This window comes from Moschus berezovskii, chromosome 15 (assembly GCF_049115385.1).
Source record: "Moschus berezovskii isolate FMDL1 chromosome 15, NW_MosBer_1.0, whole genome shotgun sequence".
Lineage (NCBI taxonomy): Eukaryota > Metazoa > Chordata > Mammalia > Artiodactyla > Moschidae > Moschus > Moschus berezovskii.
Window position 1 is genome coordinate 23,827,384 of NC_142474.1, and position 27,730 is coordinate 23,855,113.

Sequence of the window (27,730 nt, forward strand, 5' to 3'; positions counted from 1 at the left end):
TCACTGTGATTATTCAGTCAAAGATGCCATAGGTAAACCTGGACAATTCTACACATTTATCTTACTGGCCTGACTCCTGCAGGTATTTTGGTTAGCAATCCCTGACCTATACTAAACATATAAATTTATAAATATATAAATAAATTTAAAATTATTTTAAAAAGATAACTAGGGAAAAATACAGGCAAAGAAAATGTTCAGCATAATCAGATGCAACAGTAATAAGCCCATTTAAGCTCTCAATTTAAGACCATTTGCTCCTTGATTTAGTTTCCATTACTAGTTCAATTAAAGCTTAAAAAACAAAAATCATGCAGTAGTTTGCAGTATGTTTTCGGCCAATTAGAAAATACAAAAATGACTAGATCTAAAGAAAATTTTCAATGATCAAGACCCTCCTTCCTCTGTACTCCAACAGCATACTTTGCTTCTCTCTTTCATTTAGAACTGTCACTGTACTGTTTACACATCTGTCGCCCTAGCTGAACAAAGCGTCAAAGGCAGAGAATATTGCCTTTGCATCCTCAGGAGTCTATCACAGAAGCTGACATACAGAATACCACGCAGAAAGTATTTGTTGGATACTGTGACACCTAAGGAATAAAAAACAAAGCAAGAGGTATAATTCTCCCAGACCACAGACAATACTATGTATGTATATATGTATGTATGTTAGTCGCTCAGTCATGTCCGACTCTTTGGGACCTCATGGACTGTAGCCTGCCTCTTTCCATTCTCCAGGCAAGAACACTGGAGTGGCTTGCCATTCCCTTCTCAAGGAGATCTTCCCAACCCAGAGACTGAACTTGGGTCTCCTGCTTTGCATGCAGATTCTTTGCAGTCTGAGCCACGAGGGAAGCAGACAATACTACAAAGCTACAATAATCAAAACAGTGTTGATACAAAACCAGACATACGGATCAATGTAACAGAATAGAGCCCAGAGATAAAGCCACACACCTTCAGCCAATTAATCCTAGACAAAGCTGGCAAGAATATAAAACAGAAAAAAACAGGCTGTTCAACAAATGGTGCTGGGAAAGTAAATCAATGAAGTCAGACCACACCCTCACACTATGCACAAAAATAAATTCAAAATGCTTTACAGACTTAAACATAAGACACAACACTATAAAACGCCTAGAAGAAAATAAAGGCAAAATATACTCTGACATGAACTGTACCAGTATTTTCTTAGGTCAGTCTCCCAGGGCAAAAGAAGTAAAAACAAAAATGCGATCTAGTCAAATGTATGACTTTGGATAGCAAAGTAAAACAACAACAACAAAAGAAACTGAAAAACCAAACCAAAACATGAAAAGACAATTTAAGGAATGGGAGGAAATATTTACAAATGATGCAAACTGACATGGGCTTAATCTCCAAAATACACAAACAGTTCATACAACTCAACAACAGCAAAAACAAACAGACCTTAACAGACATTTCTCCAAAGAAGACATACAAATGGCTGGTGTGTGCGTGCATGCTAAGTTGCTTTAGTTGTGTCTGACTCTTTGCGACCCTATGGACTGTAACCCACCAGGCTCCTCTGTCCATGGGATTCTCCAGAAAAGAATACTGGAGTGGGTTGCCATGCCCTCCTCCAAGGAATTTTCTCAATCCAGGGATCACATTTACATCTCTATGTCTCCTGCATTAGCAGGTGGGTTCTTTACCACTAGTACCATCTGGGAAGCCCTACAGACGGCCAGTAGATACATGAAAAGATGCTCAACATCACTAATTACTAGACAAACGCAAATGAAAACTACAAAGAGGTACCACCTCACACTGGTCAGAATGGCCATCATTAAAAAGTCTACAAATAACAAATGCTGGAGAGGGTGTGAAGAAAAGGGAACTCTTCTACCCTCTAGGTGGAAACATAAGTATCAAACATAAGTTTGATACAGCCATTATGGAAAACAGTATGGAGGTTTCTCAGAAAACTAAAAATAGAATGATCTAGCAATCCTACTCCTCGGCATATACCTGGACAAAACTGTAATTCAAAAACATATATGCAACCCTATATTCATAGCAGCACTATTCACAATAGCCAAAACATGGAAACCACCTAAATGTTGATCAACAAATGAAGAGATAAAGAAGATGCAGTACATATATATACACAATGGAATACTATTCAGCCATAAAAATGATATATGCAGCCACATGGACGCAAGATTATTAAAACTAAGTGAAGCAAGTCAGAAAGACAAATATCGTATGACATCAGTTGTATGTGGAATCCAAAATATGGCACCAATGAACCTATCTACAAAACAGACATAGACACAGAGATCAGACTTGTGGTTGCCAAGCAGAGGGGGAAGAGGGATGGGCCGGGAATCTGGGGTTGGTGGATGCAACCTACAACATCTGGAATGGATAAACAACAAGGTCCTGCTGTATAGCACAGGCAACCATATCCAATCTCCTGGGATAAACCGTAATGGAAAAGAATATTAAAAAAAAAAAAAGAATGCATACATATGCAAAACTGAGTCACTTTGCTGTGCAGCAGAGATTGGCACAACACTATAAATAAACTATATTTCAATTAAAAAATACTGTGAAAAATGATAAATCATACAAATGTTACTATATTAAAAATAATAAAAAGGGGAAACTGTTATTTGGACTAAACAAATTATTTCAAACTGGAGTTCATCAATGAGATTCGAGGTCCAGGAATTCCCTGAAGTAATACAAAGTAGTGTGTACAGTACATTTTTTGAAATAAAAATCTATAGCTTTCACTACAGGCTCAGATAAATCTGTAAACCCAGCAGAATTAAGAATTGCTAAGTTAGACAAAAGGAGAGGTACATTTTTAACACTGCAAAATATCACTTTTTAAAAGTTAACTTGATGGGAATTCCCTGGTGGTCCAGTGGTTAGGACTCCATGCTTCTACTGCAGAGGGTACAGGTTCAATCCCTGGCTGGGGAGAGGCTGCAGGCTGCACAGCATGGTCAAAAAAAGAGGGGGGAGGGAAGCTAACTTCATAACTTACATAAATATCAAACAATTAAAATTTTTAAGTTAAGTATATCCCATTCTTTCCAAAAGCAAGAGGGGAAGACAATGTATCCTAGGTTTCAATTTATGTTAAAGCAGGAGACCCATGCCTGATGAATGATTTAACAAAGTGTCAGCTCCCAGAAAAGATACAGTGGCATTCAGAGTCAGATGAGGACACCAATTTTATACAAGGGAACTTATTTTGCTTCATATTATTGCTTAAAAAAATAAGAACCCAAATTTTTTCACAAGTGCCCAAACTCTAATCGTTTAGTCTCACATTTTAAAGTATACCCCCTGGATTATATGTGGAATGGGAATTGCTTGAGGATCAGAAAGATACACTTTAAAATGGTCTTCTCTAAACTTAAAATCAAGACTATTTTCAGATCGGCATCCCCTCAAAACTTAAAACTGTTACGACACTCGATTACTGAACTTACTCAACTAGCGCTTACATGTAGCCTTTTAAAAACTCAAAACACAAAGAGAAAACAGTGTTTGTAATAATGGATAAATGATCAAGACTTTTGGACTTAAGGTCACTGGTTTGGAGGCCCTGTACTCTGCCCAAATGGCCTGAAGTCCGAGGGGACCAGAATCTCAGCATATCTGTAACTCTCCCTGACATGGTCCATTGGCTGAAAAATTCTGATTTAACTAAAGAGATCATGAGCTGAATTGTCAAAATCCATGCAGTAGGCTGAGAAAATTATTTTCATAGTGCTCCTTTAAGAGATAAACAATTTATCTTTTGCAGCTTTTAAGTACAGTTCACTAACATACTACCATTTCTTCCGGGAGGTCACCCATTCGGAGGTCACTGGCACAAGAAAACCAAAACAATAAACACAACCTAAACCTCATAACCCTTCCCTGGTGGCTCAGAGGTTAAAGCGTCAGCCTCCAATGCGGGAGACCCGAGTTCAATCCCTGGTTTGGGAAGATCCCCTGGAGAAGGAAACGGTAACCCACTCCAGTATTTTTGCCTGGAGAATCCCATGGACAGAGAAGCCTAGTAGGCTACAGTCCACGGGGTCGTAAAGAGTCGGACACGATTGAGCAATGGAATGGAACGGAAACCTCCTAACCCTACAGCTTGAAAGAATAAGCCAAAAGAAAACAGGTTAATGGTGGAAATAAATGAAGGTTAAATGAAGCAATCTTCTTTCCTCTATTTTAAAATGATTCTCCCTCATCTATCAAATTAATGCCATAAGTAATGGTGTTTTATTTTTTCAATTGGGGAAAAATACAGAGGTCAAAAAGTTAACAATTTAGCTCCTTAACAGTTCACCATACCCACTCCAACCCTCAAATTCCAAGATCCCAAGTACACACTGAAGAGCAAGAAAACTACCTGGTTCAAAGCTAAGTGTTTAGATTCTGTTAAGGGTCTGAATTTGGAATATAAATTTCACAATAACACCTGATATAATCCTAACAAGGGCTTCCCTGATAGTTCAGTTGGTAAAAAAATCTGTCTGTAATGCAGGAGACCTCGGTTTGATTCCTGGGTCGGGAAGATCCACAGGAGAAGGGATAGGCTACCCATGCCAGTATTCTTGGGCTTTCCTGTGGCTCAGCTGGTAAAGAATCTGCCTGCAAAGTGGGAGACCTGGGTTTGATCCCTGGGTTGGGAAGATCTCCTGGGGAAGGGAAAGGCTACCCACTCCAGTATTCTGGCCTGGAGAATCCCATGGGCAGAGGAATCAGGCAGGCTACAGTCCATAAGATTGCAGAATCAGACATGACTGAGCAACTAACACAATACTACTCTAGCACATACAAATATTTCTGAATCATTTTGCTGTATAGCTGAAACATTATAAATCAACTACACTTTAATAATACCTAAATCAAACATCCCCAAGCAGTTTGATCTGAATTAACAGTTCTACCTCAAACACTTGACATAAGTTTGAAGTACAATACTGTTTCCAATAATATAAAATAGAATAAATGGTGGGCAAAGAATCTATGCCCTGTGTCTTTTTTACCAGGCAACACAGTGAAATGAAGTCACAATCTGCTACTCTATTCCACTTGCCACCACCCTCCTGAACCAAAAGATTCATTGTGACCTACAGTAATCTAAAGTATAACCCATATATGTATGTAATAACTATCATTTGAATGTCTCTTATAGGCCAGACATGGTATTAGATGTAGATTCCATTTTAGAAATAAACATGGATTCAGAGGATAAATAACCTGCCAAATATCACAGGACTAATGGGGTCGCGGAGAGTCGGACACGACTGAGCAACTGAACTGAAGTAACTGAGGCCACATTCGAACCCAAGTCAAATCTTATGTTTCAAAGCCTAAATAGGGATTATTTTTACTAATTTAACACTATGTCCCCAATTCTGCACACTGATTCAACAACAACCTATCATTTGTAATACTACAATGAAATGGATTTCTTTAAATTTGGAGGCAAGGTGAGGAGTGAGAGATTTGAGTTTCGACAATCTGGAGTCTTCCTTATTCTCTTACCTGAACGGGCTGGCCACAAGGTCACAGTGGTATAAAAAATCAGATTTGAAAAAATGGGACAACTCCCAAGGCAGATGGCTATTTGCATTCATTCTATACAGAGTCATAAATATACGGAGGACTGTAAGTATTGATGAAGACAGGTTTCTGCTATGCCTAAGGGTGTGTGTGTATGATTTAAGAATACAGAGCAAAGAAAGCCAGTTAGTGGATTACCTGAGTGAGCAAGACACAGAGAAGATACTAATGCAGGAAAAAGTTCTCCTCCAAACATATCCCTAACAACACACAATACACAAGTTAATTCCCAAACTGTGATCAAAGAACCATCAGGAATAAGATCTCTGATTTCAGGTTCACAAGTCCATAGGTGAGCAAACTTTGAACTTTCCCCGAGTCTGAGATGAAAAGAGTCACTTTTCTATCTAGAAGCAACAGAACCCTAGATTCACCAAGACTAGATACCACCCTGACCATGTTCACTGTAGATGAGTAACCGAGGTAATCTACACTGGCCATGACTTACATACTGACCCACCCCTGAGCAGCAATTCAGTACCTCACCCATCCAACAGGCCACATCCGAAACAGGAAGTACAGGCCAAAAGGCCTCACTGAAAAATAAGAACTCCTGGCAGCAGAAAATGAAAATTAAGAGTATCAGCACTGGCAACGAACACACGGTTTTCACTGACAGGGAAGGAAAAGGTACCAGGCATTTTACAAATTATCTCCTTTAATTTTCAGTTGTGAAGTGAAAGACGCTCAGTTGTGTCTGACTCTTTGCGACCCGAATTCTCCAGGCCAGAATACTGGAGTGGGTAGCCATTCCCTTCTCCAGGGGATCTTCCCAACCCAGGTCTCCCGCATTGCAGTCAGATTCTTTACCAGCTTGAGCCACAGGGAAGCCAAGAATACTGGAGTGGGTAGCCCATCTTTTCTTCAGCGGATCTTCCCGACCCAGGAATCAAACCAGGGTCTCCTGCATTGCAGGCGGACTCTTTACCAACTGAGCTATGATAACTAGCTGGTGCTTTAGTTATTAATCCTCACAAGAATATTCTGAGGTAAGTACTGACGCCCATTTTATAGATGAAGGAACAGAAGGCTAATAAATAAGTTGCCCAAGGTAGTTGTTATCCCAATTGCAGAGATGACAAAATCCAGGCTTAAGAGTCAAGTAAACTTGGTTATTAAACCCAAACTTGGTCTCATTCCAAAGCTGAAGCTTTTTCCAACTACCCTGCTGCCTCCCTCCCTTAGTTCCCCCGGTAATCTTTTTTTTCTTTTTCTTTTTTATTGAAGGACAATTGCTTTACAGAATTTTGTTGTTTTCTGTCAAATCTCAACATGAATCAGACACAGGTATACATATATCCCCTCCCTCCTGAACCTCCCTCCCCATCCCACCCCTCCAGGTTGACACAGATCCCCTGTTTGAGTTTCCTGAGCTGTACAGCAAATTCCTGTTGGCTATCCATTTTACATATGGCAATGTTAAATTTCCATATTATTCTTTCCATACATCTCACCCTCCCCTCCCCTCTCCCCATGTCCATAAGTCTATTCTCTACGTCTGTTTCTCCACTGCTGCCCTGTAAATAAATTCTTCAGTACCACTTTTCTACACTCCATATATGTGCATTAGAATACGATACTTATCTTTCTCTTTCTGACTCACTTCGCTCTGTATAATAGGTTCTAGGTTCATCCACCTCATCAGAACTGACTCAAATGTGTTCCTTTTTATGGCTGAGCCCCAGTAATCTTGGTTAAAAGAATTTCATTAAGAATCAGAAATCCTGAATCCACTGCCCACCAAATTTCTGCAGCTGTTTCAGAAACTATACCTAAGATACAAAGCTGGTAAGAGTTTTCATAAGAAAACACTCCAGAAAGCTGCTGCTCTGGCTCCTCTGCCTTTTGGCTAAGATCAAGTGCAGAAAGTTGCCAAGGGACGGAATGATACATGAGGTCAAGGACTATCTAGAGATCAGGTAGGCACAGCACCTACCTACCTGAAATACACCAGGCACTCATGGCTTGTTGAAAGAATTAACATCGTTTGACTGGTTATAAATCTAATAAGGTCAAATGGCTATTTTGTACTTTCTGATATGACATGATTAAATTTTTAGGAAAATAATTTATCCATTCATTTTAACAAGGTTGTTTTCTTAAAAACTATAGAACACTAATGAGATAGCTAAATTGAGAAATGCCCACTAGGGCATTAGTCATAACTTCAGAAAAATTTCAAGTGTTCACTTTTCCAAGCAGATTAAAATGTTTCAGCTAATAAAAATCTGTCAGAAAAATCCACAAGACCAGAAAGTGTGAAAAGAAAAAAGTGGCCAATATAAAGGCATTTAAAACATGACACATATAAAATTATAAAACATTATTCTAAGTATACAGCGGTATTTAACCCTAAAACCCTCACTTCAGATAACACATATTTTCTATGCAAGAAAACACTATCATCACTAACGTAATAAAAGCTTGCCCACCATAGTAACTGTTGCTAAGTACATTTCTTACGTCTAAGGCTGAAAGACACACACTTTGTAGAAACCAGTGAAAAGTCACTCCTAGTATGATACTATTAATTCTTTCACCTTAAACTTTTAAAAAAGATAATACTTGAATTCTGTAATGTGAAGAAGAAAAAAGTTTGGTCAATAAGTAGGTCAGCTGAACTCTACCTTGGAGAAACTACCAATTGCCTATAGCCCAATGTAAATATTTGTTACAATGATAGCAGTTCCTTTTTCTTAATAATTCTAGAGGAATTTTTTCCTTCGAAAAGCTAGATGGCTTAGATCTCTATTAAGGAACAACTAAATGACACAGTACCATTTTAAATTATCTATTTTAGGAGTTCAAAGAAATTTAGGTGTATGAAGACACTAACATTCCTGTGAAACAAACTTGGTCCAGGTCACCCAATGACTTAATTGTGACAGACCAAGGATCAAATCCATTTTCTCATTTTAAATTAAGGATCACAAGCATTACCTTAAAACATTAAGTCCTCAACTAATCCAATGCCAAATCACATAATTCTGTTTCTGAACTTGTACAAATTATACTGTAATATTTATGCAAAAGATGTCAAATAGTTGTCAAAACAATTATCATAAACATAACAGTTAACATCTTTTGGGCACTTACTGTGTTAGGTGCTATGCTAAATGTGTTATAAGTGTTATCTCGATCAATCCTCACAACAACCCCATGGGGAAAATGAGTCACAGAGAGATAACCGATGTAAGATAAAATACAGAAAAAGGACAGGATCGCGGTACACAGAGAATATATTCTTAAAGTCACGAATCCTCACTGCCTGGACCAGGATTCTAGGCCAGCTGTAGGACTGAGATACTTGGTTTAGTCACTTAACCTTCAGGTGGCCCAATTTCCTTTACTCTAAACCTAAAAGTCAAACAGATAATCACAAAAATCCTTCATATCCTGAAATGCTCTAATTTTGTAATCATCTTTCTATTCAGGTAACTAACTCAAAGAGAAACTGTCTTATTTCCTCCATCCTTTGAAGTTTCCTTCACTAAAGTTGAGAGGCCATATTTTATGTATCTAATCAGTAACAAACTGATAACAAAAAGGCCTTTCATAAAAGTCAGAAGTCTTTTCTGCGATTATGATTCCAAAATCGTATTCTTTTTTTCAAACTGTATTGGTTTTTTTAGAAATTAATAGTTGATTTACGGTGTTACAATAGTTTCAGGTGTACAGCAAAGTGATTTAGTTATAGACATATACCCAAATCTTATTTATGGCTGCTATGGGTCTTCATTGCTGTGCATGGGCTTTCTCTAGTAGACGTGAGCATAGGCTATTCATTGCGGTTGCTTTTCTTGTTGGGGAGCACAGGGTCTAGGCGCACTTGCTTCAGTAGTTGCAACATGTGGGCTCAGCAGTCATGGTGCATAGACTTAGCTGCTCTGTGGCACGTGGAATCTTTCCAGACCAGGGATCGAACCCATGTCCCCTTTACTGGCAGGCATGTTCCTATACACTGTACTACCAGGCAAGTCCCCAAATCTTATTCTTAACCTCAAGTGACCAATGACAGTGACTGGACTTCCCTGGTGGTGCAATGGTTGAGAATCTGTCTGCCAATGCAGGGGACACGGGTTTAATCCCTGGTCTGCGAAGTTTTCACATGCTGTGGGGCAACTGAGCCCGTGCCCTAGAGCCCGTCCTCTGCTACAGGAGAAGCCACCTCAGTGAGAAGCATGTGTACCGCAACTAGAGAAAGTGCATGCAGCAACAAAAGTCCAGCTCAGCCAAAAAAAAAAAAAAAGGCGGGGGGGCAATAAAAGGGAGAAAAGACCTTGTAACAATTTTGGGTTGGGGTGGGAAGTGTGAAAGAACAGACTACATATAGGTGGTTATCAATTCCTAAAAAATAATCACCTATTTTCAGCTCTTCTAAAAAAACAGGAAGTCTTTAAAGGATTGTCAAATAAACTCAATGCGTTATTCAGCTACTAAGATGAAGGAATTATCCAGGATGCTTATTACCGACATGGAAGAATCATCAATTTATAGAAATTCTACCAAAATGGCCTAGAACTCTAGAATCTATGTTTTACCAAGCTGTTCATCTAGCCCCTTCAAACTTCATCTAATGACACATGCTTACATATCTAGGAAGTGTGTAAGGATGCTTACCCATCTAAGAAGACGCCTGGGTTCCACTTAACACCATTATTCTCTGAGGTCTTCCAGGACCAAATCCCCACTTTACAGAATAATCTCTGCTGTCTTTGTTCTCTAGAGAATAATCCCTGAAAGATTCTTAAATAAAGTAAGCAAAACTCCTCTAATTAGTTTTCTTTCAAAATTTTTCTAGTTTCCTATTGTCACTGGAACAAACTAGCACAAACATAAAACAACACAATTTATTATCTCACAAAGTTTCTATAGGCTAGAAGTGAGGTACGGTTGACTGGATTCTCTATTTAGGGTCGTGCAAAGCCAAAAATCATGGTGTCTGTAGGGCTATATTCCTTGTTGGAAATTCTGGGGTGGGGAATCTGCTTTCAAGCTCATTCAGATTGCTGGCCGAAAGAGGTCCCTATTTCCTTGCTGGTTGTCAGCTGGTGCTGATGGCATTCCTTCTTGTGCTTACCATGTGGCCCCCTCCAGGAATGGCAGCTTGGGTCCCTCTCATGCTTCAAACCTAACTAGAGCTGGATAGAGTTGTCTGCTTTCATGTGAACAGACTGGACCTACCTACCCAGAAAATCCAGAATAACCATTCTATGTTAGAATTCTTAAACCACAGTTACATCTGAAAAGTCCCTTTTGCCACAAAACAGTAACAAACTCAGATTCCAGAGGATCTTTGGACTAGAGTTCACCCTAATGGCCTCCAAAGACTCATACCTCTCCCAAATGCAAAAACCATCCAACTCATCATAAGGTCTCATTTCATTAAAGCATCAACTCAAAGTCCAAAAATCTCACCTAAGTTCATCGATTCAAAACTCCCAAATCTCACCATCTAAAGCAAGTATGGATGAAGCTCTGGGTATAATACGTTAAGTGCAACCCCCTGGAGCACAATTTCTAAAAAAACACCAAAAAAGACAACTAGTTATCTGCTCCCAATCTGTAATGGTGAGACAGGCATAAGGCAATAGTCAAAAACATTCCAATTCAAACAGGGAATATAACTATAAAAGAAAGCAAGCAAAATATAAGGGAAAGTGGATCCATCGGTCCAAAGCAGTTTCATACTGTGGGCAAACTCCATTACATTTCAAAGCCAGGGAAATCTCTTCTATAACCTTCAATTCTACCTCTTTGGGCTATTGGTTCCACCCTCTAAGTCACCCTTTTTTAAAAGAAAAGAAACTCGTTCATATCTCTAGTTTTATGAGCCTGCTTCTCATTAGTAAAAAAAAATCAGGGGGAGGGGAGTGGTTGAGAGCCCCCTTTAATTTCCTACTCTATGTTTTTCAATCAAGCGGACATTGTTTCTGCTAGCATAAAATGCTCAAGAACTTAGAGGGCTTCACGTGAATTTAACAGGAGCTCACCGTTAGACCCATATCTACAAATAAACCAATACTTCACTTGGAAATCTCCTCAGCTAAACATCCAAGTTCATCATTTGTAAGTTTTCTTTTCCACATGACCTCAGAACACAATTCTATTTGCCATTATGTAAAAAGATCCTGTTTTCTCCAGTTTCCAATGTATACCACACTTCCACTTGAGTCCTCATTACTTCTATTAACAATCTCTTTCTAGGCCTTTTCTATCTCATGCTCCTCTAAAAACTGCTGGCCTCTTCTACTGCCACTTCCACATTTTAGGTAATAGTACCCCATTTCTGGTACAAAATTTTATACTAGTGTTCTACTGCTGCCGTAACAAAACCACAAACGTAGTGGCTTAAACCAACAGAAATTTATTATCTCATAGTTTCTGTAGGTCAGAAGTTAGGTGGGCTTGGCTAGGTCTTCTGCTCATGGTTTCTCAAGGTCAAAATCAAGGTGTTATCCTTGCTGGAAATTGGGGAAGAATCCACTTTCAAGCTCATTCAGGTTGTTAGCCAACTTCAGTTCCTCGTGGTTGTAGGACTGTGGTCTCCATTTTCTTCTTGGCTGTCAGCCAGGACTGGTCTTTGTTACTAGAGGCTCCCTGCATTCCTTCTCACGCTTTCCATGTGGCCCCCTCTAGCAACAGCAAATGGACTCTCTCCCATGATTCACTTCTCTCTGATTTCCCCTTCTGCCCCATCTCCCTTGACTCCCAGCTGGAGAAAGTTCTCTGCTTTTAAGGGCACATGTGATTAGACTGGGCCTACCCACAAAATCCAGGATAATCTCCCTGTTGTAAGATATTTAACACTCATAACATCTGCAAAGGCCTTTTACCATGTAACATATTTACAGATCCGGGAATTAAGAGTTTGGACATCTTGAGGGTGGTGGTGGTGGTGTGGTCATTCTGCCTACTGCAACTCCAAACCCTAAGTAAAGCTTTAAACTCAGTTCCCAAAGAAAATTTCTTTCTCCAAGAGTGTGTGAAGTAAAGGTATATGTTCAGAGACAGAGACAACAGTAAAACCAAGGACTCACCCTGGAAGAGACTGGCTAAGAAAAAGAGATTAAAAATATACTTGTTTCATCCCTAAACAGTTATGCAATTAACACACTAGGTAGAAACTCACCCTTTGCTCTCCCTTAAATATGTGCTTCTCTCCTCTACTGTATTCCATACAAAAGGATGTAACTAGACATATTTGGGTTTTGCTTTTCAAAACAGGGTGACCTAATTTTGTAATCAGCTGATAAACTGATCGAAGTAAACTTGAAATATTTTCATTCTTTCTTCAAGTCACACACCCTCCTCCAACAGCAAATGAAAGTCAAGTATTTCAAAGTCACAGAAGGACAAACCTGTCTAGGTAAAACTGCAGGTGAACTTTTAAAAAAACCATGAGGGAGAACTAGCATTGGTCCTGGTCTTTCAGCTCAAGGTCCACCAAGACAGTTAAGCCAAGTGACTTAGGACAAAATACTACAACAACTACAAATATAATATTCTGAAGCCTTGCCTACTGTCAGATTATTGACCATACACTTTACCTAGATTGGAGGAACCCCAAACATACCAAGTAGGCCCTTTAAGAAAAGCAACATGTAAGGTCTATCGGGCACTTACGACCTGCCAGTCACTGTAGTAAGCACTTGACACAAATTATCTTATTCACTCACCACAAACTTATCTTCTAAGAAATATTACCATCCCCATTTTACAGACAGAAAAACAGAGATTTACAGGAGTTAGGTCACACAGGGAAACAGCAGTGGCACTTCTAATTGGGAATCCAGAGATGTACTGCCACTCCTGAGATGGAATGGACTCTCCCAACTCTTAGAAAAATCTTCCCTTTCTAGCTTTCTTTTCATTTCCTCTCCGCACGCCCACTCCTCATAGAATTTAGCAGTTGAAAAGGTAATCAGGCCTCCCCAATTAATTTGCCACCTCCTTGCCAGAACTCTTTCCTTCTCACCAACAGCAACAGCCAAGAAGCAACTTCTCCTGACCTCGACTTTGCTTCCCAAAAACAAACTACATAAACTCCACCCATCACCTGCCAAGGCAAGAAATGTTCCAGCGCTGCAAAAATAAAAACAAAAGCACAACAACCGAAAAACAAAAATGAAAGTCCTACTCTTCAAAAGGTCACAAACTAACATGTAAACTCAGCCAATCTTTCATTCTATGTACCTCTCCTCTTCCAAGCAAGCTCCCAACTAACCCTTAACTCCAACTCCACCCGTTCTGCCCCACTTCTAGGTTCCCTTCCCCTTTATCCTCAATGACCTCGCCCCGGGTCGCCTCCACCTTGCACCCCAGTGTGCAGGTGGGAAGCCCTGCCTCGCCCAGAGGGGCCTTAGGAGGCCCCCACTCCAGCAGCTCTGCTCCACAGGAAGGTCCACCCCAGCCTACACTGAGGGCATCAGTCCCCTAGACACCCTCCCCTAGCATCCCCCCTTGCGGCCCCACTCCCCCTACCCCCTCTGGCGACCCCCTTCTCCAAGTTGCCCCCTAGTCCCCGCCCCAGTCCAACCCGCTCCCCGGCCATAAGCTGGACGCGAGAGCCAGCTCCCATCCTCACATCAGCCTCTGCCCCCGAAGCCTCCCTCCCCGCCCTAGGGAGTGGCCCCAGGCCTCTCCGATGAGCCAGAGGGGCCTCGGATGGTGAGGGGGGAGGGCGGGGGGCAGGGGAAGGCGAAGGGCCGCTCCGGAGTCTGCTGGAGGCGTGAGAGGCGGCCGCGCCCCGCTGCCCCGCCGGGGCCCACCCGCACCCCACAACGACCTCGCCTGGCAGCTCCCACGGTACCTGGGGTGGAAGCGGCAGCGGCGGCGGCCGCTCTCCCCTCTCCTCACACAGACAATATGGCGGCGGCGGAGGAGGAGACACACGGCTCGGCCGCCAGCCGCAGGGACCAGAGCGAGGCTGCAGCCGTCGCTGCCGGAAGCGGAAACCCCCCTCCGACCGGGAGGCGGGGAGGGACCGCTTCCGACTCCTCCCCCAGCGGAGTCTCGCAGAGTGCGGCCATGCTGGGATGTCTCATTGAGTCCCTAGGGGTTCAGCTGTGAATTGCGCCGCAAAACGGAAGGCGTTCTTATCGCAAATCATAAAAAGGAGACTTGGAATAATTAAGCGAACTTTACTGCAGTACTTGTACGGGTTGACGAGAGAGAGAACACGAACCTCCCCCTAAGTGTACTATTGGTTTGACCTAAGGTAAGATGGCGGTCCCTAGGTTTCCTGCATTTCATCCAGTTGGCAAGTCCTACAGTCTGCAAGCCGGTCCGCCTTTCGTGAAAAGAAGCATGCGCGACCTGCAGAGCTGGAGAGCGAAGCATTTTGGGAGTTGAAGTCTTCTACACTGGTCCCTCTTCTAGGCTCGGGGTTCCAGCAGCACATTTTTTTCTGCTCACACTTCGAGTTCCGGAACAAGTGAACGAAAGTTGGACCCCGGGAGTAGGGTGGCGCAGGAGTCGATGAGTGACGGTACTAGCCCTCTGTAGACTTAGATCCAGTTCCTGCTCTTAGAGGAGCCCTAGCCAGAGCTGCCCTAGCCAGAATAAAATATTTTCTCTCTTCGATCTGCCTCTCCACCCCACTTTCCCGGGCAATCGCCCCAAGGCAGGTATAGGGCACTTTCTGTTGTGCAGAACTGACTATGACGTCCTCTTGGTCGAACATCTCCCAAGACTTTCCTTTGTGCACCAAAAAGAGCGCGAGCTCTTCTCTTAACGTCGGAGTTTCTGCATAATTTGGACACTACCGCCATCCTTTCTCCCTCCACTGCCCCAACCCCCCCGCCCCAAGCCTCCTCTTCTGCTGCTCTTATTAAAATTTCCTGAGATTCCCACTCACTAAAACTGCAGACTGATCCTGGGTCTTTTCTGCGTTGCCTCCCTCCCTTTGCACTGGCAATTGCTTCTGTTATTGTCACCTAGGCTGGCTAACCGGTACGTCCGTTGAACCAATCCAAGGATCCTTTCCTCTGGGGTTCTTCCCTCCGTTTGTTGTTCTGGTTCAGTGGCTAAGTTGTGTGCGGCTGTTCGCGACCCCATGGACTACAGCCCACCAGGCCTCCCTGTCCTTCACCATCCGTGGTTTGCTTCTTCCATCAGGCTGTGACCCCCAGTGGACAGGGCTGTCTGATGATCACCCTGTTCCCTGCAGGCCCTGCTGAAAGCTGGTGTGTGTGTTACTGAGAGGAATTCAAGTGTTAGCCTCACCTTTGGTGGGGCAGAGGTGTGAGGTCTGGTACAAGGGTGAGAAGGCTGGGTTATTTTGGTACCTGTTTTTATCCCTGAGCTGCCTCAGAATAGCTGCTTGACCCAGGGGATGGGCCTCCCCACCTTCTCCAGCTCTCCTTTCACAGCTCTTCAGCTGACTGGCACCTCTGCTGTCAAAGAGACAGTCTCCTCCCCTCAGGGATGGAGTGGTGGCAGCTGCAGACGTACAGTGTGGCCTCAGGGAGGTGGCTGTGACCTTTCCTGGGCCTCTTCTGTCTGTCAGAGAGATCTGTGGTATTTGATCTCAATGGACTGAAAGTCCACAGTAATGACTCTCTTGAGTGCCCTCACACTAGTTCAGTTCAGTTCAGTTGCTCAGTCATGTCCGACTCTTTGCGACCCCATGGACTGCAGCACCCCAGGTTTCTCTGTCCGTCACCAACTCCTGGAGCTTACTCACACTCATGTCCGTCATGTTGGTAATGCCATCCAACCATCTCATCCTCTGTCATCCCCTTCTCCTGCCTTCAGTCTTTCCCAGCATCAGGGTCATTTCCAATGAATAGGTTCGCATCAAGTGGCCAAAGTATTGGAGTTTACGCTAGTTACTTCTGTTTTATGAGTCTTAGTTTCACAGGTTAGACAAGATGGTTCTAGGTTTCTGTGAAGCTATCTTCCAGGAAATGAGGCCTTCATTTCGCTTTTCAGCTGTCTTTTCACTCTCTGGTTCCTTTTCCCTATCGAAGCACAAGCTGGAATCAAGATTGCTGGGAGAAATATCAATAATCTCAGATATGCTGATGACACTACCCTTATGGCAGAAAGTGAAGAGGAACTCAAAAGCCTCTTGATCAAAGTGAAAGAGGAGAGTGAAAAGGTTGGCTTGAAGCTCAACATTCAGAAAACAAAGATCATGGCATCTGGTCCCATCACGTCATGGGAAATAGATGGAAAAACAGTGGAAACAGTGTCAGACTTTATTTTTTTGGGCTCCAAAATCACTGCAGATGCTGATTGCAGCCATGAAATTAAAAGACGCTTACTCCTTGGAAGGAAAGTTATGACCAACCTAGATAGCATATTAAAAAGCAGAGACATTACTTTGCCAACAAAGGTCCGTCTAGTCATGGCTATGGTTTTTCCCGTGGTCATGTATGGATGTGAGAGTTGGACTGTGAAGAAAGCTGATCACCGAAGAATTGATGCTTTTGAACTGTGGTGTTGGAGAAGACTTGAGAGTTCCTTGTACCGCAAGGAGATCCAACCAGTCCATTCTAAGGGAGATCGATCCTGGGTGTTCAGTGGAAGGACTGATGCTAAGGCTGAGACTGCAATACTTTGGCCACCTCACGCGACGAGTTGACTCACTGGAAAAGACTCTGATGCTGGGAAGGGTTGGGGGCGGGAGGAGAAGGGGACGACCGAGGATGAGATGGCTGGATGGCATCACCGACTCTGTGGACTTGAGTCTGAGTGAGCTCCGGGAGTTGGTGATGGACAGGGAGGCCTGGCGTGCTGTGATTCATGGGGTCGCGGAGAGTCGGACACGACTGAGCGACTGAACTGAACTGATTAACATTTATTCAGTTCATAGCTTTTCATCACTTGCCATGAGACAGACAGTGTGCCAGATGCTGAGGATGTGGTATGAGCAAAACAGATACCAGTTCCTTGTAAAACTCACCTTCTAAAGTGATAACAAATAATGCACAGGTAAACAAGTGAACGGAGAAGGCAATGGCAAGCCACTCCAGTACTCTTGCCTAGAAAATCCCATGGATGGAGAAGCCTGGTAGGCTGCAGTCCGTGGGGTCGCTAAGGGTCGGACACGACTGAGCGGCTTCACTTTCACTTTTCGCTTTCACACATTGGAGAAGGAAATGGCAACCCACTCCACTGTTCTTGCCTGGAAAATCCCAGGGAAGGGGGAGCCTGGTGGGCTTCCGTCTATGGGGTCACACAGAGTCGGACACGACTGAAGTGACTTAGCAGCAGCAAACAAGTGAACAAATGCTATGAAGGAAAAAGATAAGTAGGTGTGAGGGGAGAACTTTAGCTTGAGTGGTTCAGAAGGTCCCTCTGAGGGAAAGACAGAACAAAAGTCCTGAGGCAGGAAAGAGCTTGATAAATTCAAGGAAGGAGGCCAGGGCAGCCAAAGCACTCTGAGTGAAGGAAAGAAGAGTAGGAAATAAGGTGGGAAAGGTGGCCAGGGCATTCAGGCCATGGTTAGGAGTCTGGAATTTCATCTGAAAAGAGTAGGGCTAAGTCCCAGGGTGTAACCCTCACGAGACCTTTTCAATAATCTCAGCAGCCCCCACAGCTTCAGTTCTTCATTCTTCTACCCAATTCCAGCCTCCATGCGTGACGTCATTCAGAGGACTCACCCAGACACACACATACAACCCCCCACACTATGTAGGTCACAGTTGAGACCCAACCCCTGCTATCTTCCAGGCTGGCCGGGTACAGGTCTCTGATTCCAAAAAGTTCTCAAATCTCCAATGTTCAGTAGTTACGGCGCCTCCAAAACCAGCTCAGTTATCTTTAATACTAATTTCTCCTGTGCCTCCATAGCACAGCTCTCAGACTAAACTTTCTTCAAACAATAACAATAGCCACAGCCATAGTTTAAGTCATACATACCGTACGATATGTATGGTCAGACAGTACTTGTCCTGTGCCACACACTGAATGTTCATCAACTCATTTTATCCTCACATCAGCCTAGTGAGGTAGGAACTAAAAGTATCCCACTGTACAGAGGTGGAAACTGAGGTTCAGTCAGGTTGCAGGACATGCCTAAGGTCACTTAAGAAATGGAGCTTACATTCCAACCAGAGCCATAGGCACTGCATAAGAACCTCAGCATATCAACTTTCTATTGTTGCTTAACAAATCATCCCAAAACAGTAATTTAAAATAACAGTAATTTTTTTGATTATTTGTATGGATTGGCAACTTGGACATGTCTCAGCTGGGACAGCTCTTCTCGGCTGTACATAGTTTTGCCCAGGCTTACTGCTGCATTGCAGTCAGTTTGCAAGTCAGCAAACTCATTGGTCATACAGATATGGCCTCATTCACGAGTCTGGCAGATGGCTGGGGCTGCTGGCTTGAGGGCCTAGGTTCTTCTCCACATGGCCTCAACAAGCTAGCTCAGACTTCCTCATGATGGCCTCTGAAAGGAAAAAAACCAAAGCAGCAAGGCCTCTTGAGGCCTAGGTTCTGAAGTGCTCTGAAGTGCTATAGCATCATCTTCACTACATTTTATTGATCAATGCCTATCACATGTCCAGCTCAGATTCAAGGAGACTAGAAATAGTCTTTTGATGGAAAAGACAGCAGAGTCATATTGCAGAGTCAAGTATGTGGGGTGGGGGAATCATTGTGACCATCTTTATGCACAACACAGCACACTAAGTGACCATGGGTACAGAACTGGTTAAGTAAATTATGGTATCATTACACACAGAGCTATTAATAGGGAGAGCTAATATGTTTTGAGCTCTTAATATGTCAGACTGTACAAAATGCTTTATGTGTATTAACTCTTTTAATCCTCATAATTGCTCTGTGTGAAGGTACATGTTTATCCGCAGCTACAAATGGATATACTAAGTCTTAGGTTAAGCCACGTGTGCAAGATCCCACAGCTAGTAAGTGGCAAAGTCATTAAAAGTGATTTCTGGACATAGAAAACTGGCCTTGCCATACTAGTATGTGATAAAAAGCAAGAGACAAAAGTTTGGTGAGAACACATTTAAGAAACTTTTAAAAACAGGTATATGTATAAGTATTATGTGGTTTTAGACATAGTTCAGGAAAGATTTACCATAAACTCTTAATGGAACTTATTTCAGGAGAAAGGAAGAGGAGGAAACTTTTAAACACTTTTGTCTGCACAGTGTGAATTTTTTTTTTGATTTTTTTTCTTTGTACAACAAAGATAACTTTATTTCTACATGTAGCAAAACAGAAACAGATCCACACACATAAAAAACAAATTTAGGATAACCAAAGGGGAGTGGGGGAAGAAATGAATTAGGAGTGAGAGATTAGCGGGCTTCCCAGGTGGCACTAGTGGTAAAGAATCCGCCTGCCACTGCAGAAGACTTAAGAGATGCAGGTTATATCCCTGGGTTGGGAAGATACTTTGGAGGAGGGCACGGCCACCCACTCCAGTATTCTTGCCTGGAGAATTCCATGTTCAGAGAAGCCTGGCAGGCTACAGTCCATGGAGCCCAAAGAGTCGGACATGACTGAGCAACGGAGATTAACAAATGTACACTATCATATATAAAATAAATAAGGATTTATTGTGTAGCACAGAGAACTATATTCAATATCTTACAATAACCTGTAGTAGAAAAGAATCTGAAAAAGAATATATATACATATATATGACTGAATCACTTTGCCATACATGCAAAACTAACACAATATTGTAAATCAACTATACGTCCATTAGAAAAAGAAGAAAAGAATCCTGAAAAAAAAGGCGATCAGTATATTTTCCTAACAGGAAAAAAATACAAAAGATATATGTCATGCTATATCCTTTCCCCTTTCTTTCTTCCTTCTCTTTCTTTCTTAACAGATAAGGAAACAGGCTCAGAGAGGTCAAATAACTTCTCCAAGGTTTACTGCTAGTAAATGACAGAGCTGGAATCCAGTCAAGTTGGAGTCAAGGTTACACATACCGTGTATCTGAGACCAAGATGTTTGGACTTTCTCTGAAGGCGATGCAATGCCTCTGAAAACTTGAGCAAGAAAGGAGCAGTATGCAGAGCAAGCGGGAGAGGGAGAGAGGAGGGGCCCCTAGGATAGCCACAACATTTCAGGTCAGAGCTAATGAGGGGCTGGGCTGGGGCAGTGTCAAAAAAGGAAAACAGGGAATTCCCTGGTGGTCCAGTGGTTGAGAATCCACACGGCAAAGCAGGGGACCTGGGTTCAATCTCTGGTCAGGGAGGGAACTAAGATCCCACGTGCCCCGGAGCAATAAAGCCCGCTAGCTGCAACTGCTGAAGCCCACGCACTCTGGAACCCACACGACACAACTAGAGAGCCTGAGTGCCACAACTAAGACCTGATGCAGCCAAATAAATATTTTTTAAAAAATCAGTAAATGTAAAAACCAAATAGAAGAGACAAGTGTGCATATATACACAATGGAATATTAGTCCGCCATAAAAGAATGAGATATTGCCATTTGCAGCAACATGAATGGACATAGAGATTATCATATTAAGTGAAATAAGTTGGAGAAAGATAAATATTATATGATATCACTTATTTGTGGAAATGAAAAATAACACATTTGTGTATGTATGTATGCCATATCTTTCTTATCTATTTGTCTGCTGATGCTTAGGTTTTTGCCATTTCTTGGCTAAATAGTACCACTATGAACACTGGGGTGCAGCATGACAAATCTTGCAGTAAATTAGATTACTATTCAATGCCTCAGTCTCTCCCCCAGTTAGGACTGATTGATGCTCTCTACTCTGTTGATGTTAGATGTGGCCACGCAGTTTGCTTTGGCCAATGGAATGTGGATGAAAATGACAGTGTGCAAGTTCAGCCTAGGCCTTAAGAGATCTCTCATGTTTTCAACTGCCTCCTTGGAATTTCCATCTCTGTCATAAGGATGGGGCTGTCATTAGTGTATTCCATCTTTTAAAACAGTGTCAATCAAAGTTGCCATAGAAAAGTCTGGAATAAGGATAGTTTTGTAGTTTAGTGTTTTGTTTGTATTATTATTTTTGGCTGACTGAGCCACACAGCTTGCAGAATCTTAGTTCCCTGATCAGGGATTGAACCTGGGCCCCTGGCAGTGAGAGCGCCGAGTCCTAACCATTGGACTGCTGGGGAGTTCCCAGTATTAAATTTTAGGTTGCTGCTGCTAAGTCACTTCAGTCGTGTCCGACTCTGTGTGACCCCATAGACGAAAGTCCACCAGGCTCCCCTGTCCCTGGGATTCTCCAGGCAAGAACACTGGAGTGGGTTGCCATTTCCTTCTCCAATGTGTGAAAGTGAAAAGTGAAAGTGAAGTCGCTCAGTCGTGTCCGACCCTTAGCGACCCCCCTTAGCAGCCTACCAGGCTCCTCCATCCATGGGATTTTCTAGGCAAGAGTACTGGAGTGGCTTGCCATTGCCTTCTCCGAAATTTTAGGTTGTATTTTTGTTTATTTATTTAGCTGTGCCAGGGAGGAGTTCCCAGTATTAAATTTTAGGGTTTTTTTTGTTTATTTATTTAGCTGTGCCAGGTCTTCATCACCACATGTGGGATCTCCAGTCTTTGCTGTGGCGTGTGAACTCTTAGTTGCAGCATGTGGGATCTAGCTCCCTGACCAGGGGTCAAACCTGGGCCCCCTGCATTGGGAGAGAAGAGTCTTAGCCACTGGGAAGCCTCCAGGGAGGTCTCCTCTTTTGTATGTATTATTTTTTTTTCCCCATGAACTCTTTCTCTTTTGAATGTCAGAAAACTGAACAGGTAGGAAGAGAATGCTCTGTATCAATGTAGGAAAGCAGTAGTTTCTATCCAAATCCCTAACATCAAATCCAGAAGAATAAGAGGCACATGTGGTAGTCAAACCCAGCAGAGCCCAGCTGAGATCAGCCAAACCCCAAATGCAGGTGGAAGAGGGAGATATCATCATTTGCTGCAGTAAGGCATGGGTATTTGGGATGGGTTGTTATGTAGCATTACTATTATGCTATACCCACCTCTACGGAGAAGGCAATGGCACCCCACTCCAGTACTCTTGCCTGGAAAACCCCATGGACGGAGGAGCCTGGTAGGCTGCAGTCCAGGAGGTCTCTAAGTTGGACACGACTGAGCAACTTCACTTTCACTTTTCACTTTCATGCATTGGAGAAGGAAATGGCAACCCACTCCAGTGTTCTTGCCTGGAGAATCCCAGGGACGGGGGAGCCTGGTGGGCTTTCGTCTATGGGGTCTCACAGAGTCGGACACAACTGAAGTGACTTAGCAGCAGCAGCAGCAGCATACTCACCTCTAAGGACCCTTGTTAAGATTAAATGAGTGATAATAGCATGTGCGTGCTCAGTAACTCAGTTGTGTCTGACTCTGCAACCCCATGAACTGTATGTAGCCCACCCACCAGGCTCCTGTCCATGGAATTTTCCAGTTAAGTATACTGGAGTGGGTTGCTATTCCATCTACAGGCGATCTTCCCTACCCAAGGAACCTTCATCCCCTGCATCGGCAGGTGGATTCTTTACCACTGCACTACCCGTGAAGCCCCCGAGTGGTACAGTAAAGCCCTTAAAAATATGCTGACATATACCAAGAATAAAGTCAATGTGAGTGATTATTATGGGGGTGCAACTGGGAACAGAGAAGTCCCTGTTCTCACAGGCCTCATGTTTTGTAGAGAGATATGTGCTCTGTCAGGTGGTGATGAGCACTATGGCGGAAAACAAGGCAGGGAAGGGAGAAGGGAGTGCTATGGTATAAATTCAGATAGATAGTCGATGGAAGCCTTGCTTAAGGAAACATGTGGAAGAGGTGAGGCAGGGAGTCACAAGGGTATATGGGAGAAGATTGTTCCAAGCAGAGAGCAGGCAAAGACCGTGAAGTGGACTCATGGCTGGTGGGTTTAAGGAAAAGCCAGTAGACAGGATGGCTGAACTGAATAAGCAAGGGAAAGATGATGTCAGGAAGATTCCCCTGGGACTGGATCATGCACACCTTTGTGGGTCATTGTAAGTACTTTGGCTTCTGCTCTGAGTGGGGTGGACCATATTGGAGAGTTTTGACCAGAGAAAGGACAGGGCCTACTTTGCATTTTTACAGGATCTCATCTCTGTAACTGATGGGTGTAGAACAAATGGAATGTGAGTGAGCTGAAGCAGATAGACCAGATAAAGAGGCTGCTGCCATGGTCCAGACAAAAGATGGCAATGGTTTGAACCAAAGTTTGACTTTGGGATTATTAGGAAGGTAATAAATGGGGTTATTATGAAATTAATCTACATTTTGGAGCAGATTGATGATGAAGTGTTTGAGAAAGAGGAATTAAGGATGACTCCAAGGTTTTTGCCCAGAATTGCAAGAAGGATTTACAATCAACTGAGATGTGGAAGTCTGTAGTAGAACTTTTTTGCAGGGGAAAGGAGAGGAGAATTAGCAGTTCTGTTACTATTTGGAACTTGTTAAATTTAAGGCACCTATCAGATTTCCAAGTGGAGAGGTCTAGTTACATGTTGCATTTATGAATCTGAGCCCAGGTTGGAGTTATAATTTTGGTAGTTGTTATGGACTGACTTGTGTCTTCCCAGAATGTGTGTCAAAACTCTAACTCCTCAACGTGACTATGTTTGGAGATAGGGCCTTTTAAGAAGGTAATTAAGATTAAATGAGATAATGAAGGTAGGGCCTTAATTCAATAATCCTTAGAAGACAGTGAAGAGACATCTGAGTGGGGCTCCCCTGTCTTTCTGTGTGTGTGTATGTGTGCACAGAAGACAGGCTGTGTGGAGGCACAAAGAAGGCTGCAAACCAGGAAGAGAGTTCTTACAGAAACCAGCCCTGCTGGCACCCTTCTCTTGGAATTTCAGCCTCCAGAACTCTGAGAAATAAAAAAAATCCTGTTTTTAAGCCACCCAGTCTATGGTATCTTGTTATGGCAACCCGAGTAGATTAACAACAGGAGTCATCATTGTGGAAATGGCTTTTAAAGCCATAAGGCTGGGTGAGATCTCCAACAGAGTGAGCATAGACAGAGAAGAGGGCAGGGCTAAGGACTCAGACCCCGGGGCCCCCAACACTAAGAGACAAAGAGCCAACAATGGAGCCTGAGATAGAGTAGCTAGTGAGGAAAATGGCCTGGGAACCAAGTGAGGAAAACATTTCAAGGCGGGGAGAATTTATGAACTGTGTCAAATGCTGCTGAGAGGTCCAGGAAGATAAAGATCAAGAACTGATTTAGCCAAGTGGAGGGCTTTGTTACTTTGAAAGGAAAGAGTGTAAATAGAAGAATGGGAGCAAGAGTCTGATTGGAGTAGGATTAAGTGAAGTGAAGTCGATCAGTCATGTCCGACTCTTTGCGACCCCCACTAGCCTACCAGGCTCCTCCATCCATGGGATTTTCCAGGCAAGAGTACTGGAGTGGGTTGCCATTTCCTTCTCCAGGGGATTTTCCTGACCCAGGGATTAAACCCAGGTCTCCCGCATTGCGGGTAGACACTTTACCGTCTGAGCCACCAGGGTAGGGTTAAGAGAGTGTATATAAGATTAAGGTATAAACACACACACACATACATACATACACACATAAGGGAAAGGAAAGTTCTTAACAGTAAAAGGACAACTAGTAAAGGTAGAAAAAGAGGAATTAGAAATTTACCATTTGGCAACCATTCTAGTAGTAATTGTTTCTGGAGAGAATCTTTAATGGATATTGCAATAGTGGATTAAAGTTTGACAAGAAACAGGATATTTGCATAGTCCTGGAGTATCTCCTCACAGGGTACTTATTAATTACAAAGGGTAACATTGTAACTTTACAGTGAAGAAACCAATCAAGTGATGAAGTAAAGAATCACCAGTAATGGGGCAGATTGACCTGTCCCTCATATGACGCACTGAGGGGGATGCAGCATACTTTCAGCGGTATTTCTGTTAAAGTGCATGGCTGATTCATGAGGAAGTTGTTCAGTCACTAAGTTGTGTCTGACTCTTTGTGACCACATGGACAGCAACAGGCCAGATTTCCCTGTCCTTCACTACCTCCTGGAGTTTGCTCAGATTGATGCTCATTGAGTTGATGATGCTGTCTAACCATCGTATCTTCTGTCGCCCCCTTCTGCGCCTGCCCTCAATCTTTCCCAGCATCAGCGTCTTTTCCAATCAGTCATCAGCTCTTCTCAGGTGGCCAAAGTATTGGAGCTTCAGCTTCAGCATCAATCCTTCCAACACCTTCAGGGTTGATTTCCTTTAGGATTGACTGGTTTGATCTCCTCACTGTCCAAGGGACTCTCAAGAGTCTTCTCCAGCACACTTCAAAAGCATCAGTTCTTCGGCTCACAGCTTTCTTTATGGTGCAACTCTCACATCCATACATGACTACTGGAAAAACCATAGCTTTGACTAGACATACCTTTTTTGGCAAAGTAATGTCTCTGCTTTTTAATATGCTGTCTAGATTTGTCAAAGCTTTTCTTCCAAGGAGCAAGCATCTTTGAATCTCATGGCTGCAGTCACCATCTTCAGTGATTTTGGAGCCCAAGAAAATAAAGTCTATCACTGTTTCCATTGTTTCTGTATCTATTTGCCATGCAGTGATGGGACCAGATGCCATCATCTTAGTTTTCTGAACATTCAGTTTTAAGCCAGCTTTTTCACTCTGCTCTTTCACCGTTATCAAGAGGCCCTTCAGTTCTTCTTTGCTTTCTGCCATTAGGGTGCTGTCATCTGCATATCGGAGGATATTGACATTTCTCCCGGCAATGATTCCAGCTTGAGCTTCATCCAGCCTGGCATTTTGCATGATGTACTCTGCGTAGAAGTTAAATAAGCAGGATGACAATATACAGCCTTGATGTACTCCTTTCCCAATTTTGAACCAGCTTGTTGTTCCATGTCCAGTTCTAACCGTTGCTTCTTGACCTACATAAGATTTCTCAGGAGACAGGTAAGGTGGTCTGGTATTCCCATTTCTTGAAGAATTTTCTACAATTTGTCGTGATCCACATGGTCAAAGCCTTTAGTGCATAGTCAATGAAGCAGAAGTAGATGTTTTTCTGTAATTTCCTTGCTTTTTCTATGATCCAACAGATGTTGGCACTTTGATGTCTGGTTCCTCTGTCTTTTCTAAATCCAGCTTCTACATCTGGAAGTTCTCAGCTCATGCACTACTGAAACCTAGCTTGAAGGATTTTGAGCATTACTTTGCTAGCGTGGAAATGAGTGCAATTATGCAGTAGTTTGAACATTCTTTGGCATTGCCTTTCTTTGGGATTGGAATGAAAATTACCTTTTCCAGTCCTGTGACCACTGCTGAGTTTTCCAAATTTGCTGCATGTTGAGTGCAGCCCTTTCACAGCATCATCTTTTAGGATTTGAACTAGCTCAGCTGGAATTCCATCACTTCCACTAGCTTTGTTCGTAGTGATGCTTCCTGAGGCCCACTTGACTTCACACTCCAGGCAGCCTACTCTGCAACAATAGAAGCCACCATGGTGAGAAGCCTGCACACCTCAGCTAGGAAGTAGGCCAGCCTCACTCACCACAACTCAGGAAAGCCTATGTGTTGCAACAAAGACCCAGAACAGCTAAAAAGGAATAAAAAGCAACACATAAATATTTGGGCACAATATTGTCACAAAGTACAGTCAGTCCTCCGTATCCAAAGATTCAACCAACCTCAGACTTAAAATATTTGGGGAAAAAAATTTTTTTTTTTTCAGAAAGACCTAAAAAGCAAAATGTGCATTTGCCACACACTGGCAACTATTTACTTGGCTTTGGGACTTCACTGGAGGTGCAGTGGTCAACTCCTTGCTTCCAATGCAGAGGGCTTGGGTTTGATCCCTGGTCAGGGAGCTAAGACCCCACATGCTCCAAACTGCAGCCAAAAAAACAACAACCATCACCACCACTAAAATACGTGACATATACATTGTTTTAGGTATTATAAGTGATCTAGAGATGATTTAAAGTATATGGGAGGATGTATGTAGGGTATATGCAAATGCGACACCATTTTATATAATTTTATATAACCACAGACTTGAACATCTGTGGATTTTGGTGTCTGCAGGAGGTCCTGGAACCATCCTCCCCAGATACCAGGGGATGACTTGTAGTTGGGTGGGCACGGCTATAAGTGGAATCACTGTGAATCTGTGGGCTGAATCAGGAGCTCCG

The 27,730-nt window shown here is 42.9% G+C and overlaps 1 protein-coding gene across 1 annotated transcript in view; it reads right to left on the reverse strand.

The window, feature by feature from the left end:
- Positions 1-14,566, reverse strand: part of CSNK2A1 (casein kinase 2 alpha 1) — a 56,637-nt gene extending 42,071 nt beyond the window's left edge. The window contains exon 1 of the mRNA XM_055434841.2: positions 14,423-14,566. The gene's annotated coding sequence lies outside the window, so the exon portion shown is untranslated. The remainder of the gene's footprint in view (positions 1-14,422) is intronic.
- Positions 14,567-27,730: the final 13,164 nt, after the last annotated feature.